The 19117-nt window shown below is 36.8% G+C and overlaps 1 long non-coding RNA gene across 2 annotated transcripts in view; it reads left to right on the top strand.

The window, feature by feature from the left end:
• Window positions 1–17262, top strand: part of LOC114487519 (uncharacterized) — a 33790-nt gene extending 16528 nt beyond the window's left edge. Inside the window, exons 2-8 of one of the 2 annotated variants that reach the window (XR_008619062.1) lie at window positions 6311–6550; window positions 9128–9162; window positions 10108–10199; window positions 10554–10624; window positions 11027–11116; window positions 15698–15727; window positions 16515–17262. This is a non-coding gene — a long non-coding RNA (uncharacterized lncRNA). The remainder of the gene's footprint in view (window positions 1–6310; window positions 6551–9127; window positions 9163–10107; window positions 10200–10553; window positions 10625–11026; window positions 11117–15697; window positions 15728–16514) is intronic. The other variant, XR_008619063.1, reaches the window with a different exon arrangement.
• The last annotated feature ends 1855 nt before the right edge of the window (window positions 17263–19117 follow it).

The following is a 19117-nucleotide window of genomic DNA, read 5'->3' as shown; positions in this document are numbered from 1 at the left end:
AAAAAAAAAACAAAAACAAAACAAAAATGGAGGTTGGATTTATATTGTTGTAAAAACAAATAGATTTGGGGTTGAGGGGAATGTTTCCTTGCTGAATTAACTTGTAAAAAAGTGGCAAACAGTGCCATCTACTGGGCTTTAATTTTCTCTTTGTTAGAAGTTTTGCAGACAGAACAGTTGTGTATATTCAATACATATACACAACATAAATAACAAAACACATTAAAAAAGAAAAACGTTTGTTACCCGTCATGAAGATTCCAAAATATTTTAAAGTGGCTGTTTGTTTCTTTATGAATTCATTTAAAGTCACTTTACTCTTGGTATTAAAGGAAATAGTCAATAAAAACAAAATAATTGTCTTCACAATGATTAAAAATTTAAAAAAATCTTTCTCCAAAGAAAGTTAAATTACCCTACATGGAAGCAACATCAAGTAAAACTGAGCGAAATCTCCCCAGGTTTGCTAAATAACCCATCTCATCTGCTCAGCAGACAACTCTCCAACCTCAGTCTGATCCACCTCAGAGGCTAACATAACACATTTCCTTCTTCACAAAGAAGAGGAGGAGAAAAGAAACACATAACCTAGCAAGGAGGCCAGAGACTATGTAGTGTGAACAATGCTCATTCTATGAAGCCCACATGGTGGAAAAGAGCTGGGCGGGATGTGTTGTCCCCAAGTCTTCCCAGGAGGACTCAAGGCGCTAGGTCACCTGGCTTCTCCCCTGGTCAGTGCGCAAGGTGGTTCGTCATCCACGTCCTGGCAACACCCAGCACAGTGTTTCTCAAATTGAGGTCCCTGAACCACCTGCATCAGTTATCATCTGGGGAGTCTGTAAAAGACTTATGTTCCTGGCCTGAGTCGTAAGATGTGCTAAATCATAAACCTCTGGTCTGGCACCCAGGCATCTTCATTTAACAGGCTATTCTTATGCACATTGGGGTTTGATATCCATTGTCCAGCACCTTGGGATTGTTTACTCTGTAGCCTCTGGTGCCTAAGATCACTCTGCAGGTGGATGAGCCTCCAATGATCCATCCCAGGCCTTTCCTGCCAGGTCTGTTCTAGAACACTGTGTGCCTGCACATCGGCACCATCTGTGGCATTTTAAAAGTTGTACATTACTCAGCCATGAAAAAGAATGAAATAATGCCATTTGCAGCAACATGGATGGACCTAGAGTTTATCATACAAAGTGAAGTAAGTCAGACAAAGACAAATATCATATGATATCACTTATATGTGGACTCTAAAAAAATGATACAAATGAACTTACTTACAAAACAGAAATAGACTCAACAGGACATAGAAAACAAACTTATGGTTACCAAAGGGGGAAGTGGGGAGAGAGAAATTGGGAATTTGGGATTAACAGAGAGTACTATATATAAAATAGATAAACCACAAAGACCTACTGTATAGCACAGGGAACTATATTCAATATCTTGTAACAACTTATAATGGAAAAGAATCTGAAAAAGTATATATATATATATATATATATATATATATATATATATATATACAAGTGAATCACTTTGCTATACACCTGATATATTGTAAATCAACTATATTTCAATTTTAAAAAATTGCTGATGGCATACCAAACAAAAAAAGAAAGAATAAAGCTTTCCACAACATTGATTTACTTAAAATAAAAAATAAAAATTGTCCATTCCTGGGTCCCATCTCAGTGATCCCGATTCACTGGGTAGGTCCCCAGGCCACACCAATGTACAGCCAGTCTTGGGAAGCTGCAGCTCTGGGGAAACTCCAGGACTACCCTGACAAACCCTGTCTTCAGGAAAACTATGGAGCAGACAGCGTTTGTTGGCTGTCTCCCCCTGCCTTTTGAGTGTCCCCTCCTTCCTATTGGCACCCTGCCGCTCCCTGTGGGCCGCTCCTCTCTTTCTACTCCCCATACTCGGATACCTTTCATTTAATCCCATTCTTGATCAGTCTTGTTAATGGCAACTAACCTCTCCCAGAACTTTAGCTTTTAATGAACTTAAGTGACCATCAGGTGGCCTATAAAGTCTAGAAACATAAAATATGGTTTTGTCATATATTGTAATATAATATCAATAAATCATTTATTTATTCTTTTTCCAACTGTGTTCTCAGATTTGGTGCTCCTTCTTTAGATAAAATGCCAATTGCTTTGGCCTGGTAAAGGCTCCCGGGTGTGATGGTGATGCGTGTGTGTGGTTCACAGAGTGTGTGAATGGTGTGGCAGTGTGGACAGAGGTTCAGTTACGCAGCCTTCTGTGGAAGCTGGCTCGTGTGTGGTGTCACCTCTCCTGGAGATGCTGGTGCAGTGAGGCCGCCTCACTGTCAGCAAACCAAACCTGTCTCTGACTCCCCCAAAGGACAACAGTGACAGCAGGGAAATGCATCCCCAAGACCAACAACACCCTCCTGTCACTCAACTACATCCAGTTCAGCCTCAAACCCAGCTCGGGTATAAGCCCCCTGTGAAGCCTTCTCCTAGGTCAGCCCTGTCCACAGTGATCTCTTCTTGTTTAAAACCATAGCACGTACAATCTGACCCACTCCATGACAACTAGTCACTGACTGTTTTTTTTTTTTTTTTTTCACTGACTGTTTTTAAATATTTCTTAAGTCGTGTTGAAGAAGTAGGGTGTGAAGAAAGATGATTTGAAAGTGAACATTTGCAATAATATGGAACATGAGATCAATGCTACAATTCTTTCCAACTCATTGGAAATATGCTCATAAGAGGCAGAGACCATGTATTTATTTATATCTTCCATAGTGTCTCATGCAGAGCTAATGCCCAATAAATAGTGGCTCATTTAATGCAAATTTTTCTTTCCTAACTGTCTTCAGGGCTAAGACATGAATAGCAATTTTTGGATTGCTCAAAAGTTCCTTTAATGCAGGATTTGTTGACTATTCTGCAGATTGGTGATTACAGTCAACAGAATAGGATTATATCTGAGGTTGAGACCCTCTGAATATCACTGTCATGAAATTTTGATTCAGCCTCTTCCCAGACCAAGTCCTTCTTCACGTGGTGATCTGAAAAGCCTACCTGCTTTATTCCATCAAGCCCTAATTGGCTCTCCAGCTTCTTTCTTCATGCAGAACTGCTCCCAGGGCAATTCCATTATGCTCTAAGCAGTTTTTGCCCTACTCCCCAGACTCCACCACAGCTAGGAGACACGTCCTCTTCTTACTGGTTGTTGGTTGACCTTTTCCAGTGGGTCTCAACTTCAGCTACATATCAGAAACATTTGAATAACTTTGTAAAATCCTGATGCCCAGGTCTCTTAAGCAAGTCTGATTTAATTGCTTTGGAGTGGATCCAAGAGATTTTAAAATCTCTCAGGTGATTTTAACATGAGAATTGAGAACACTTCGCTTTTCTTGTGCTCAAGCTAAGAAGTTCCTATTTTGCCTTTCTCCTCAAATTTAAGTCAAAATTCCTGACTTAAGATGTAACTATTAAAAATTAATATATGAAAATATTGACATTTACAAAAAGTAGGCAGATAGTGATATGGACTTATAAATCCAATTGTAATTATATAAATACAATGTATTTGTATTTGGAGTTATTTATACTCTACCTTACTTCCATCACCTTATGGAGGTAACTAAAATCCTCAGATATTTTAAAGGTTTTAAGGCTAGGGATTCCCCGAATGTGTTTAAGAACCACCTAGTTAATATATAAATTACAAATTGGTGTGAAATGGAAAGCTCTCATAAAACAAGACCTTGGGAATCTTCACCAATGGTCTCTCTTCCCAAGCATTTCTCCCAACCTTTAATGCTGGAGAAATTAAGGAGTTGAGAGATGTAATTTGCTTTCAGGAGAGGACGGCCTTGAATGGAATTTAGAAGCAATGTGCTGCCCAGTAGATGATGTTGCCAGCTGTCATATCTAAACCGGTTTACTGCCCACTCAGTGCACCGTTTCCAGGATTTAGATGTTAATTACCTTTGGGTACAATAGCATGGGATAGGTCTCCGCCCATCACTATGTTTTGCATGGCTCATCAGTGCCTAGGAGATACGTGAATGGCTAATAAATATACGTGTGTAATAGGTTTCACTAAACTAAAATGATTCACATTAGGACAAAATGCCCTCCTCCATCCATCTGAAATTGTTTCATTTAATTGTATTCCACACTATTGGATCCCTACTAATTCTGTCAGTAATCAATGGAGATGATGATGGGATAAAATCTGCACGTCTAACATGTATTTTATCAGCAAAAAATAGCTGGTCTGAAATACATAATTAGTTTATAAAATGTGTTTTTGAACACATTTAAAGAATGAGAGTTTTTAACCTGCCAATTTTGCTGAATAGGCATTTATGGGCATACAGGGAACTCTGAGGACAATTATAAAAGAACTCATAACCAATTAAGGGATGAACCTTAGAAGAGTAATATGAACTATTGACCTGAAATTGTTATGAAACCACGTGATCCTTCCAAAAACATATTCTGTTTTGTGAGCTGAAAACAGCCATTTCTGTTTCTGTTCCACCTTCCTTGCTTTTTGTTTCTTTTTTAAGAATTTTAACAGATTTTCTAGTCTTAGGTATTGTTACCTTTCTAAGGATTCAGAGATGTGTAATTGAAAAATCAAAAGATTTGACAAGTCAGAAAGCCAGAGTGAGAAGCAGCATACATAGGTGTGATTCTTGAGAGACCCCCCCAACCATGCTGCCTCCTTTTTTTAACTGCAGACCCATTATGTAGGTTTATTTTCTTTGTTCTCTTTTTCGCATTAACTAAGCATGTCAAAGTGGACCCAGCAGCATCTGGGTCTTTAGAGATAAAGTGGAATCCAGTGACACAGTAACATCACATATTTTTAAGTATGGAATTTTGTCCTTTTAGAATGGTTATTAATATTGGATAAATGCCCAGGTAATGGATATTTTTGCTAACTATTTTGTAAATTAACAGAGAAGATCAATAGAATAGCAAATTATCAAAACATGATGGTCCCCTGCTGCCACACAAGGACAAACTAAAATCTAGAAAGTAGATGGTGAACAAAAGCCAACTTCGTGACAATTAGCAATTAGCAGTGACTTGTGGATGTTGAGCTACTATTGATCAACTGACAAAAGAAGAAAGAGGGAGGGTGAAGGGGAGGAGAGGAGGGGAAGGAAGCTCTTTCTTCACATTGTTCTGTTAAAGAAGACTGTTGTTAAATCTTGAATGAGAAACCAGAAGGCACTCCTCATTGGATACCATGATTTACATGGTTACAAACTGATTAGAGAGTAACTCATTCCTCCGCCTCCTATAAGATAACGGCAATTGGCAACTCCTTCTCTTCAACCACTCCTAGAAAGTCCAAGAAAATTTATTGCAATGCGCAAAAACTTGGCCTACGTTAATAGATGATTAGGGCCATGTGTTACACAATTCCAGGGACAACATTCTAGAGGAGACTTACTGTTTTAGCAGCTATGACTCTCAAACCACAAACATAACTGTGCAAAAAAAAAATATCCATTTACTTTCTAAAACTCACCTTAACTTCTGACTCCGGACTTCCCATCACGACTGCTTGGAGGAAACTGTAACTTCTGCTTCTTTTGGAAACTTCCTCCATGCTCAAACTGTGTCATTTTTTTGGGATTTTGCACATCACAACAAGTGGACACCGAGAGGAGTCAGGTTTGAGCCAGCTCAGGAGGCTGCCGGTTGAAGTGAAAGGACCCCAGCAGAAGGAGACTGTGGGTGCACCCCTAGAGGGCGGACACTGCAGGGGACAGTAAGAGGTCATTTGGAAGGTATCCTACTAGAGAACAGTGCAGACCAGAGTGCCCTGACTAGGAGATATTTAAATCATCTGCACATACAACTTGGGAAAGAAAGAGAGTCTACATTTGACAGACTACGAACAGCAAAGCTAAGTAAATAGGCCTTTGCTCATTGCTCTCCGCCCTCCTCCTTCACCTTAGGGGTGGGGAGAGGAGGTCATGGTATTGGGAGTTGGAGTTTAGAAGAAGACAGCAGTAGAAGCAGCCTGCACTTCCTAATCCTGGTACCCAAAGGCAGGAGTCAGACCTCAGCTGAAAGAGAAGTCTTATTGTAAGCAGGAAATTAGAGTTACATTTATGCTTACCTAAAGATGAGACTGTAGACATGGTTTGAAAATGACCAGAAATGCTATGGGATTTCTTCGAGAGGTTGCCAAGTTGTAGAAAGGATACACCGACCAGGACATGGATGAAGACAGTGGTTTCCTGATGGTGTCCTACTGAATTCACACTCAATGTCTCTTTCCACGTTCTTTGTCCCTCCAGGCTGGCGGCACTCTGATGCTTCCATGTTGTCCTTCCTCCACAGTCACAGCCAGTGTTTGAAGCCGTTCTGCCCTGGGTTCTTCTGCCTCCCCAGATATCTCCTGAAAGCTGCATCTGACTCCTGCTCCAGGAACTCCCTCCCTGCGGAAAGCCTTTCTCTTCCTCCTACTTTTTTCAAACCAAGCAAACTTGGTTTGGTCCTGCAAACATGTTCTCCCTTATGCATCCTCCATAAGGAGTGTAAGTTCTTCTATGGGCTTAGTTTTATTTTTAGAAAGAAAAGCCAGAAAGGATAGGGGCTATTTTTATTTTCTACACTTGAAGTAGTAGAGCACAGAGGGCTATTGGCTTGAATATGGAAAAGAATAAGAGGAAAAATTAGGTGAGAGAAAATACAAATTATATGTCAAAATATTACTCAGCTCCGCTTTGATTTCTGGTGGAATTTAGTAATCCTTGATCTGATTGAATTTTGTACTGGATGCAGAAGACATATGTACTTAAGCTAATCTCAGTATATTTTATACCTTGGTGTGCTTGCTTCTTCCCCTCTGCTACCTGTGGGCTGAGAAGCAGCACAGTGTGCTGATTGAGATCACCAGGGTTCAAATCCCAGCTAAGCCATGATGTCACTATGGGACCAGGTACAACTTACTTCACCACTCTGTGTCTCAATTTCTCCACATGCAAAATGGGAATGATGGTCATAATAGCATCTCCCTCATGGGGAAATTATGAGGATAGAATTAATGTCTATAAAGTGCTTATGAGAAAATAAGAGACAAAGCAATGCAAAAGAGGTGCTTGCTGATGATAATTTGCTTGTTCTCTTACATTCTAAAATCTCCATGGGGTGATAAATTTGCTACATGCATAGCATTCCTTAGCTAGACAGTCTTTCTTGAGACCACCCCCCAGACTGGGTCATTCTCTCAAGAGTTCCCTGTATTACATCTTCAGAGCACTTACTATCTCTACAATTCAATAAATAACCTCGTAATAATTTAACATCTGTCTTCCCTGCTCAGTTATGAGCTCTATAACTAAGTTGACTCCTGAGATCCCTTATAATTCATGCAACTGTCTGGGGCTTTCTGATTCGGAGTCAGCCTGGTATTATATCAGATCTGCTGTAAGTTTGGGGGTTATAGGATACATTCTAGCAGGTTTCGTTCAAGCATTTTTAAAAAAATTTTTTACTTTCATTTTTTTAATCAAAGTATAGTTGATTTACAATATTGTGTTAGTTTCAAGTGTTAGATTCAGTTATACATAAATATGTACTTTTTCTGATTCTTTTCCATTATAGGTTATTATAAGATATTGAATATAGCTCCCTGTGCTATACAGTAAATCCTTGCTGTTTATCTGTTTTATATATATAGTGGTGTGTAACTGTTAATCCCATACTCCTAATGTATCCCTCCCCTGCCTCTTTCCCCTTTGGTAACCATAAGTTTGTTTTCTATGTCTGTAAGTCTTTTCCTGTTTTGTAAACATGTTCATTTGTATTATTTTTTAGATTCCACATATGTGATATATAAAAATTTTACTTTCCAGGGGAAGGATAAAATGGCATCAACCCATTAGCTGCTTTTAGAGCTATAACCAATAAAAACATCTGGACTTAGTTTTTGGCTTTAAGAGAGAAATTAAAAAATTTAAATTGCTACCTCTTCATATTTATTCCGCATATTTTAAGACTTTAAAAAGAAAAAAGTATAGGTTCCCTAGAGGCCTTGTGGCATGCTCCAAAATTGTTAGTTTCCAGTTTAACTTAGACTAATAGGTTGGTTGGCTGAGGATTGCTTGCGGGAGAGGGACTTACTTAATGATTACAGAGAACACTGATACGTGTAGACTTCATGTTTTGAAAATCATTACGAAGGAATTATTATAAATAATAATATTCATAGAACACCCTGTGGAAAAGCACACCATAGTTATGACTTCATAGCCAAAGCAACCTAGAAGAGTTAGATCCAGCAGATAAACCAATAATGTAGACACTCAGAGATGGGGTTCCCTTCTCTCCCTCCATGAAGCAGCCCTCCCAACCCCACCCGGCCTCAGTCTCAGTATATCTGATTCAAACATTCTCCTTTACTCTTTCCCAAGAGTAATTAGACCTGCGTGCTGTGGGCATTCCAGCACATGATGGCTGTAGTTTGAAATATCCAATTTTTTCCTTTCCTTTTCATCCAAATCCTGTCCATCATCCCCCAAATAGCTCATATTATTCATTCCTCTGAAAATCTGTAAAATATGTTGGTACTTCATTATAATTGCTTTTTCAGTGTCACTGAACTTATTCATCTGTTTCACATCTTACTGGAGGAACAACTGGGTATAAGATAAAGGAGAAAAAAGACTATATGTTGCACTTTATATTATGTTGCCGAGAGATGCAGTTAGTAGATGTACAACTAATAAACGATCCAGAACCCTGGAATACTTAATTAAATCAAGTTACATATTTGTGTGGTGCCCTAGCAAATGTCTAGCATGGGTATTTAGGCTTCCATAAATATTAGCACTTCACTTGTAATCTGAGATGTTGAATTTAGTTTTACAATAGACCAACAAGCCACACAAACTACTTCCCAGGTATGTTTTGAGTTCAACATTCTTTTTTACAACTTCTATATTTACCACTATACCACCAAATAGAGAGAATAGACATTTAAAATGATGACCCTATGGTAAAATTCCATAATTTTTTTTAAGAAAGAAAAGTTATAAAGGTTTGACCTACTGAGTTTATTTAATCCAATTTCCATCCCATCTTTTGCTGTGCCTCCTGATCCTGGACAACAGAACACTGCTGAATAAACACTGCAAAGCTGAACTTAGTAGGTTCACCATGGATTTACACTAACCGCGGATTTACTCTAATTGGTGTCATTTAGATCATTAAAGCTAATCCCATTTTTTATGGCTTTATGGCAGTTCACACCATTTTCATTTTCCTCAAATGACTAACTCTACACTACTAACGCTACACTGTCACCTTCAGCTGTTTTTCTTACACTCTATCTAATCAAGAACTCCTTTGATTTCCATTTTCTTTAAATTGTCCTTTTCCTTTATTCAGTCTCTATTTTTTTCATCCTGACTCAGAAGTGCTCTTTCTTCTGAAGGTTACTCCCTTCCTCTCTGCCCTGAAGCCTGTCCCCTCCTGGGCTTCCAGGATGCACTCCACGAATAGCTCCCACTCTCTTGTATCTTCAATGCTGCCTTTTTCATGAGCCCTGCAAGCACGGTCAGATTTCCCAGGCCCTAGGAAATCCTTCTCTTAACCCTTCTAGCTACCCTACACGTTATCTTGCATTTCTAGCCTTTCATTTACTACCTCATTTCTCAAAAGTGCAGTCAATATATGTTATCTCAATTTATCCACTTTTTTGTTTGGATGTATTGCATCCCATCAGTCCTTATACTGAAGGCCACAAATTCCAGTCCTAAGGGGTAAGCTTGTGCTTAGATTCTAGGACAAAACTACTCACAAGGAAGCAACTATCACCCCTTAGATTCAGTTTTGAATCTCTGTAGCAAGTGCTCCCACCTGGAACTAGATTCTGCCTATGTCACTGCTACTAGAACTTACTGAAGCTAACCACCTACCAGCTACATTTTCTGCCTACCGCTAACCCCCATTGCACTCCTTTCTTCTCCCTTCGCGTTTGGACAGATAGATATCAGAACATTAACTTTACTATTGATAAAGCTGATTGGTAAATGTTTCTTTACATGTTTGGCTGAATAGTTTTATTAAATTGAACTTTCTCCTAAAACAGCAGCCCAGAATGTGCCCTCTCTGCACGTGATTTGCAGTCTGGCTTACAAGAAAAAGAGTCGGGGGCTAAGCCTTCTTCCAAGTCAACAAAAGGTAAGTCACTCATCTATTGGGACAAGTGGAAGTTCAGAGATTAGCTGAAAACATTCCTACCATAATTTTCCATTCCTGGAGAGTAGATTGGACATTCTCTTCTCTTTATGGAAATATGAGCCATGGGTAATAAATGTTCTACACTATCCATCCTCTGCCTCCTTGCTAGGGCTTCTCCTAACTCCTGCGCCAGAAAGCCTATCTAGTCTTAGCCACCGTGCCAACCCTGCTGCTGCTGAAATACACTCACTCCTTAACCTTACACACTGGTTTCTGGCTCAAAAATCAACCATAAGATATTAACTACTCAATCCAGTGACACCTTCCCAGTCCTAATCTTATCTCACTTCTCAGCTCTAAAATTCCGATCACTTCCGATTTGACTGTGGAAAAAGAGGCAAAGATCATGGGGTCACGCACAACAGGTTTGTACATTGTTTCTTATATGATTACCATTGTTCCCAATCAGAAGAGAGTTCTCTTAACAACCAGGTCCCTCTACTCTAGGCTTTTGTAAAGTCAACATTCATGTTAAAATGACTTCCTACTGATGTAGGAGAGGAATAGGAGCTTTGGAGTAAAATCAGATCAGAGGTTAGGTTTGAGTCCAAATTCTGACACATACTAGTTATATGACTTTAACTTTCCACTGCTTCAGTAATTTCAATTATAAGTTGAGAATTTTGTGAACTAATTAATACTAATTGTATTAATAGTAGTTAATGTGTATGGAATATTTAATTCTAATCACTAAGGACTTTATCTGCATTATCTTATATAATCTACAACTCCATGAAGTAAATCATATGATTATTCCCATTCTACAGATTTTAAAATGGAGACTTAATGAATGTAAGAAACTTGCCCCAAATCACACCACTAATGAGTGACAGTTTGGAATGAATCTAGTGAAACAGGTATTAGAACTCAAGTTTATATAACTCTAAAGTTAAAGCTCTTAACTGTGTTTTTCTTCTTTCCCTACACTTACTGTATGCAAAGACCTCCTATGGTGTATTGTACAGAAAATGAAGTCATTAGATAGTCAGCATTGTCATCATCATCATCATGATTGTCATCATTACTATTCCACAAAGGATTACATTCTAACTTGGCCCGTGGTCTTTGTGTAGTCATTTCTCAATTTAGTTTATTATCAGGTATTTGCTAAAAAGGGGTCTACTCTCTCTTTTTCTCTGAAAACCTTACAGTGTTATTCATGTACTAGAAGAAAACATGGGCATGTTCCTTTATGAGTTAGGTACAGGGAAAACTTTCCTGTGACACAAAATACAGAAGCAATAAAGAAAAACATTGATAAATTTAACTACATAAAAATAAAACAACTTTGCATGGCAAAAGAAGTACTATAAACAAAGTAAAAAGACAAATGACAAACTGGAATAAATATGTGCTACCTGTATCACAAACAAAAGATTATTCTGGCATCAAGATAGATGTACTGACCAGTGAAATAGAATACAGAGCCCCCAAATAAACCATCCCTTATATGGTCAAATGATTTTTGACTAGGGTGCCAAGACCATCCAATGGCGAGAGGACAGTCTTTTCAACAAATAGTGCTAGAAAACTGGATGTCCACATGCAAAGGAATGAAGTTGGACTCTTACCTTATGTCATACGCAAAATTAACACAAAATGGATTAAAGACCTAAATGTAAGAACCCAAACGATAAAACTCTTAGAAAAAACAGAGGAAAAGTTTCATGACATTGGATTTGGCAGGAATTTTTTGGATATGATACCAACAGCACAGTCAAAAAGAAAAAACAAATAAACTGGATTTCATCAAAATTAAAATTCTCTGCATATCAAAGGACACAATCAACAGAGTGAAGAGGAAATCTATGGAGTGGGGAAAATATTTGTAAATAACATATTTGATAAAGGATTAATATCTATAATATATCAAGAACTTCTACAGCTCAACAACAACAAAAATAAAAACAACCGAATTAGAAAATGGACAAAGGACTTGAGTAGACATTTCTCCAAAGAAGATATACAAATGGCTAAGAAGCACATGAAATGATTCTCTACATCACTAAGGAAACATGGCTCAAAACCAAAGTGAGATATCACTTTATATCCATAAGGATGGTTATTATAAAAATAAGTGTTGGTGAAGATGTTGAGAAATTGGAACGCTTGTACATTGCTAGTATGCTAACATAATCTCTCAGGTTTGGGGAGTGAGTTCAACATGAGTGATCAACATGATATGGCTACCATAAAAGCCTTTGTAAACTTAGGTTGCATTAATAGAAAACTGAGTCCCAAGTATGGAATGAAATAAGACTCTTGTACAGGTGGCTGATCAGACTAATACCTTAAGTGTTTTCTGTTCTGCATCTTTCATAGGACAATACCAAGGCCGAACACATCCAGAGGGATGTGACTAGGATGGTGGAGGGATATGAACTCAAGTCACATGAGTTGTTATAAACTGGGAATATTTAGCTCAGGGAAAACAGTTCTTGGGCTGGACATGGGCTATGTATTTCCGGCGCTTTGAAACAGAGTTCATAGTCACTTAAAAAATACATATAATTAAAATATACTGTTCCTAGTGTTTTGCAATCTACTTTTCCTCTTAATTTATTCAACAAATTTATACTCTCAGTAATATGCATATTAATAAGCCCTTTTTTCTCATTATTTTTAATAAGGTATATTTGGCTTTTCATTTTTTTATTCACTCCACTCCAGGGCCCACCATATTAAATAGTGCTGCAGTTTTTACTCAGATTCAAAGAATGCTTACAATTTCAAGAACTTGGGTATTCTTTGAACTTATTTGCCTAAATTGTGATGCATTAGCAATTACAATAGTTAATATCACAGAATACACATTTTCCCTTTGGTATATGGGATGTTAAACTATGTTACAATAGTCATTTATTTATCAGCTACTCAGTGCCTTTTCTCAAATGGCCCTGGTTAAAGCAGCCATTAATTATACTAAACTATATCTGAAATTAAAGCATTTGGAAACATCCTAACGAAAGCTCAAAAACTCCCTTTCTACCAGAAAATTAACACTCTCCAAGGCCTAATAAGCATGGTTAAGGATACTTCTGATGCCAAAACTCTGAAAAGCACTTAAAACTCCTGTGCCATCAGCTAATGGAATATTGCCATTCTAGGGGAAAAAAGTAAAGAATATTTGAAAATGATTAAAAGAGAGGGCATTTTTAGTGGTGTAAAGAATAATATAATAGACATAGGAAGTTGGTTTCCTGAAAATGATTTTGCTACAGATGTAATTAGGAAAGATATAAAGTGTGTCATTGGGAAAAATTAGGCCCACGTACCGCAAAAAAAAAAAAAAAGCATGGTTCAAACTGTTTATAATTTAAGAACACAAGAGCATATTTCTTGTGACTTGTTAAACATGTTTACTTTCATTAGAGTTACATAAAAGTTTCATTTCATTTTCTAAAAAAGCATTTAAAGAAAAGATTTGGTCTTTATAAATATTCACATATTTTGGTTTAAAATCATAAAAGTAAATTTTGGAAGTAATTTTCATGTTCTTTTATAAATAATAAATGAATTGTCTGTTATTTGGTATCATCCTATGTCAATCAAATGATCCCATGCCAGACTATCCATAATTAAGCCCAATATATAAAAGCTTAAAGTTATTTTAACCTATTTTAAACAAGGAACTCTACATAAGTTCTCTAAATTGTAAGCCAATATTTATTTTGATTCAGAAATCATGGTATAGATTTCTTAGTACTTCTAAGCTACAGTATTGCAGAGAAACTGAGGCATTTTAAATGTAGTTCAGCTTTATAGTAGCTGTAACTGTTGAACTTGGTTCTGAAGCTGTGTTAGAGTTGACTCCTGAATGTAGGAGAGAGAACTTGAAGCAAATTTGTGAACATACATGCCTACAGAAGACTTAGAATTTTGTTTTGGCTGGTGGAAAGGGTTTACTGTTAAATAGAACAGGAAAAAAATGGAAAAAAAGGCAGTGTTTACTGTTTAGTCCTGAAATGGATTTTGTGTCTTTGGAAAGTTTTTCTTTTTTCTTTTTTTCCCAGAAGAGGCATTTCATGCTCAGTTTTTACTCAAAGAAGATAACTCAAGAAATAGTATTAATAATAAGATTAGAGGTAAGAGAGACTGACGAAAGGGATTTTGGGAGATATTGACAAGAAGAGCAATGGTTATCTTATTCACTAATTCATTCATCATACACCAGAGCACCTATTATGTATGCCAGGTATCTGCTTGCTGATGGCAATGCAAAAGGGAATAAAATAGAAACTTTCAGAGTCTGATGAGTGAAAATAATCATGAGCAATTACCTAACAAAGAAGGTAGAACGTGAAATTTGTCTCTTTGCCATCATCAGCTCACTGTGTTGGGCTTTAACGCATACCAGTCAGCTTCTTTTTTAGATTATGTTACAAAATGAAAGCGGATATTCAAATTTTGTTCCTATTGCTGGGCCCTACTTCCATAAGTGTAGGACATTTTGCAGAATTTTAACTTATTTATATATCAGCTTGAAGTTTTGAGGACTAGCAACACTAATGTTTACAAGTGTTTGGAGGCCACGAGCAAGAAGTCTTAATAACTTTAGCCTAGGTTAAAACCATTTTCACAACACTAATAATTTTTTTTATAACTGTTACCAATTTTATATTTTTCGATGCTGTTAATGTAAAAAATCACAAAGATATTATAAAATACCCTTAGCAATACTTTTAAAGTGACTGTAAATTTTCTGAAACCATGATGACAGATGCTATGATTTTGATTTTTTACAATGTTCTGTCTTCTAGATCCACATTTCTTTGTAATATTCTGAGTTAATTACTCTTGATCTGCAACAGACTGTTATTCTAGGGTTTTGAGTTGTAGGTGGAATAATGAATGATTAAAAGGGTAATTTAAAAAAATGGAAAAGATGGGAAAGGATGGTTTGAAAGAACCAGGATGATTATATGAGGCCATAGGATCTGGGGATGTGCACACATGATTTTTTCCTGTCCCTGTCTTTGTCATTTAGTTGGAATGAGAGCAACCAAAATATTTTCCTTAAATATCACCCTTTTTGTCTGGTTGCATGAGTCTTTTAACAAGCCTGTCTAAAAATCACATGACCTCAGCATAGTTGAAAACATTTTAAATTAAAAAATTGTTAAATTCAAAATCAAGATTTATTTCATAAATTTATAGTATGTAGCAACATGGTAGTTCCTAAGAATACTAATATCAAAAAAAGATTAATACAAAATAGCGATTGATTTATTATACTTGAAGGCTCATAGTGTACTTTTATTGTTGTACTAAATAAATGGAATAAAGTTTGTGTCTTTTGGCTTGCCTTTTTAACTTAAAGCAAATAAAAATATCAAAATTATACTAAATGGGATAGTAATTAGATTTCAAAGGTGCTAAGTTTCTTGCTTTTTTTTTTTTTTTTTTTTTTTTCCTGTTGCTGCTGCTGCTGGAAGCAGAATTGATCTGGAATGAGGAACCGGAGTAGAGTAAGTCATATCTTGAAAATAGAGATTTCAATGTGTAATTATTTTTGCGAGGTGACTTGGTTTGGGATTCCCAGAAGCAGACTCCAAGCAAGTGATTTATTAGTGAAGTCCTCCCAGGAGAAATTGGTGAGGGAAGCAAGACTGGAAAGAAAAAAAAGCCAAGCAAGGCTGTAATAGCAGGTAAAGTCCTTTTGAGGGTAGCAGGACTTCCACAGACAGTGTTGGTGAGAGCTAGTGGAGGTAAAAGCATAGCTCACTTGGGAGAGGGGTGCTCAAAAAGGATAAAAAAGAGATCTGAGAGGGTCTGGGCAGAGCACTGACTGTGTCAGTGTTTCTGAGAAAGTTCATCTCTGGGATGCAGTTCAAAAATAAAGATGGAGTCTCTTGCATAAGACAGTTATAAATGAAGAGATTGTTTTCAATGTTCGGGATCTAAATTTAGGCAAGTGAATTAAACTTTGGAGTTACACCAAAAATGAGAATTGGAGTCTGAAGATGATACAACTGGGGCTCTGCAGAGACTGAGAAAAGGAAAGCTCCGAAGAGGAAGTGGTGTTTTTTGCTGGAAAGAAATGGAAGAAAAATGAGAGAATTAGACTAATTATTAGGAAACTGTGCCTGAGTAAATTACATTGACAGATTAATTGAGATTGAAAGGCTTAGAAGATGAATAATCTAAATTAGTGAAAGATTAGAAAAAGAATGGACTCTTCTGAGAATTGAGTGCTTTATACAAATTTGTATGAACCACAAATTAAAATAATATCAACATTATCTAACTTCCCAGCCAAGTCAATATTACATCCAAGGGACGGAGGTGTCCTCAAAACGGTCTCCCTCTAAGCAATGACAGACACTCGACAATGGCTGTACACAGTCTCTATGGGAAAGGTGGATGAGAAGAAAACTGTGTAATATTTTCAGCCAAGTATACGTGCTGACATCTGGCTGGCTAACTGGGCATGAATTATTTAACATTAGTCATTGAAGACAAAACAACTCATTTTTGCAGGATTGTTATATTTTTCCCATATCACATACATAAAGAAGCACTATGGAATCAAGGAGAAATAGTCTTGAAAGCACCTTGAGGAAGCTTCTCCAATACAAGCACAGGGATTACAAATTCCTATTCTATGTAAAATAATGTCATGGGGAGTAATAAGTAATACATAATAGATAAGGTGGACGATATGTCTTGACTTAAATGTTTTGGACAAAAAAGAAATTTGAAGGTGTACCTTAGACTGGCAGTGTATTATCATTGCCTCTAAATTACTATGTGTGCTATGTGACTTTTTGAGTAAGAAGCCTTTTAAAACTATTTATCACATGAACTCTGGTTTTGCTTTTGGAATATATCATCTCATTAATTAAAAGACTGAAGTTTCATTATTTCATGTCTGTCTTTACTGGGTTATGTAAACAGCAACTCTGTCCTTACTAAATCATATGCTATTTTAATTTTTCTAAAAATGTAGACCTCATAGCCATCATTGAAATAGAACATTACAAAAGAGAAAAAGCAACTTGAAGCATCCCATTCTTAGATATGTATTAAATAAATCTATTCTGTTATTAGTATCTGTTTCAATTTATTTTTCCTGGTTTCGGTCATAGTTCAGTAACATTCAGGAGAAAGTGCTATATGGTAGCCAATGTGATATAGAAGACCCATTACTCATACTGCCAAATTTATCAGGAAAGTAAAAGAACAAAAACCAAAAACCAAACCCTTCCCTTAGAAATACATTATAAATTCAAGTTAACAAATATAGCATAGGTTATTTATGACAGGCACACAACTTTTAGCTACTGATCATTAGCTTTACTAATCATTAGCTTAGTTAATGAAAAATAAAATATAATATTGAAAATATGAGCAACTAGTAAATCAAATAGTTTTTAGTTGAAAAACCATAAGTTCTTCTTAGTCTACTGACTCTTCCCACCAAAAAATAGTCCTAAATTTCCACAGTATTGATATAGGCCTTAATGATTTGTATGGTTGAACAAGGGATTCCATGTTCAATGCAAGATGATATAGGAACTTCGAGTATTAATTGTAATCACCTATGTGAACTTTACAAGGTTCCAAAGCAATTTTTATAAGCAGAATTTCACTTTCCTTAGCCAAAATGTTTTACTAATACTGACTTTCATGTACTGATGTCATACAGAGTGAAGTAAGTCAGAAAGAGAAAAACAAATACCATATGCTAACACATATATATGGAATATTTAAAAAATGGTTCTGATGAACCTAGGGGCAGGACAGGAATAAAGACGCAGTTGTAGAGAATGGACTTGAGGACACAGGGAGGGGGACGGGTAAGCTGGGATGAAGTGAGAGAGTGGCATTGACATATATACACTACCAAATGTAAAATAGATAGCTAGAAGGAAGCAGCCGCATAGCACAGGGAGATCAGGTGCTTTGTGACCACCTAGAGGGGTGGGATAGGGAGGGTGGGAGGGAGACGCAAGAGGGAGGGGATATGGGGATATATGTATACGTATAACTGGTTCACTTTTTTATACAGCAGAAACACGACGTTGTAAAGCAATTATACTCCAATAAAGATGTTAAAAAAATTTTTAAAGCAGTTGTAGGTTTATAACAAAATTGAGAGAAAGTCACAGAGGTTTCCCATATACTCCCTGGTCCCACACATGCACAGCTTTCCCATTTATTAACGTTACTCACCAGAATGGTACATCTTTTTAAACCAAGGATGAACCTACGCTGACACATCATAATCACGCAAAGTCCACAGTTTACCTTAGGATTCACCCTTGGTATTGTACATTCTATGCATTTGGACAAATGTATAATGACATATATCCATCATTACAGCATCATACAAAATATTTTCACTGCCCTAAAAAAATCCCCTGTGCTCCACCTATTCATCTCTCCTCCAACCCCCCACCCTCAGCAACCCTGGCAACCACTGATATTTTTACTGCTTCCATAGTTTTTCTTTTTCCAGAATGTCATATAGTTGGACTTATGTAACTTTTTCAGATTGGCTTCTCTCACTTAGTAATATACATTGAAGTTTCCTCGTATCTTTTCATGGCTTGATAACATTTCTTTTTTAGCACTAAATAATATTTCATTGTCTGGATATACCACAGTTTATTTATCCATTCACCTACCAAAGGTCATCTTGGTTGCTTCCAAGTTTTGACAATTATGAAAAAAGCTGCTATAATCATCTGTGTTTTTGTGTGGACATCAGTTTTCTACTCCTTTGGATAAATACCAAGGAGTGTGACTGCAGGACCATATGTTAAGGGTACGTTTAGTTTTGTAAGAAACTACCAAACTATCTTCTAAAATGGTTGTACCATTTTGCATTCCCAGCAGCAATGAATGGGAGGGTT

Source organism: Physeter macrocephalus, chromosome 13 (genome assembly GCF_002837175.3).
Source record: "Physeter macrocephalus isolate SW-GA chromosome 13, ASM283717v5, whole genome shotgun sequence".
Classification (NCBI taxonomy): Eukaryota; Metazoa; Chordata; class Mammalia; order Artiodactyla; family Physeteridae; genus Physeter; species Physeter macrocephalus.
Note: the sequence above shows the minus strand (reverse complement) of the source record. Positions and strands in the feature narration are given on the sequence as shown.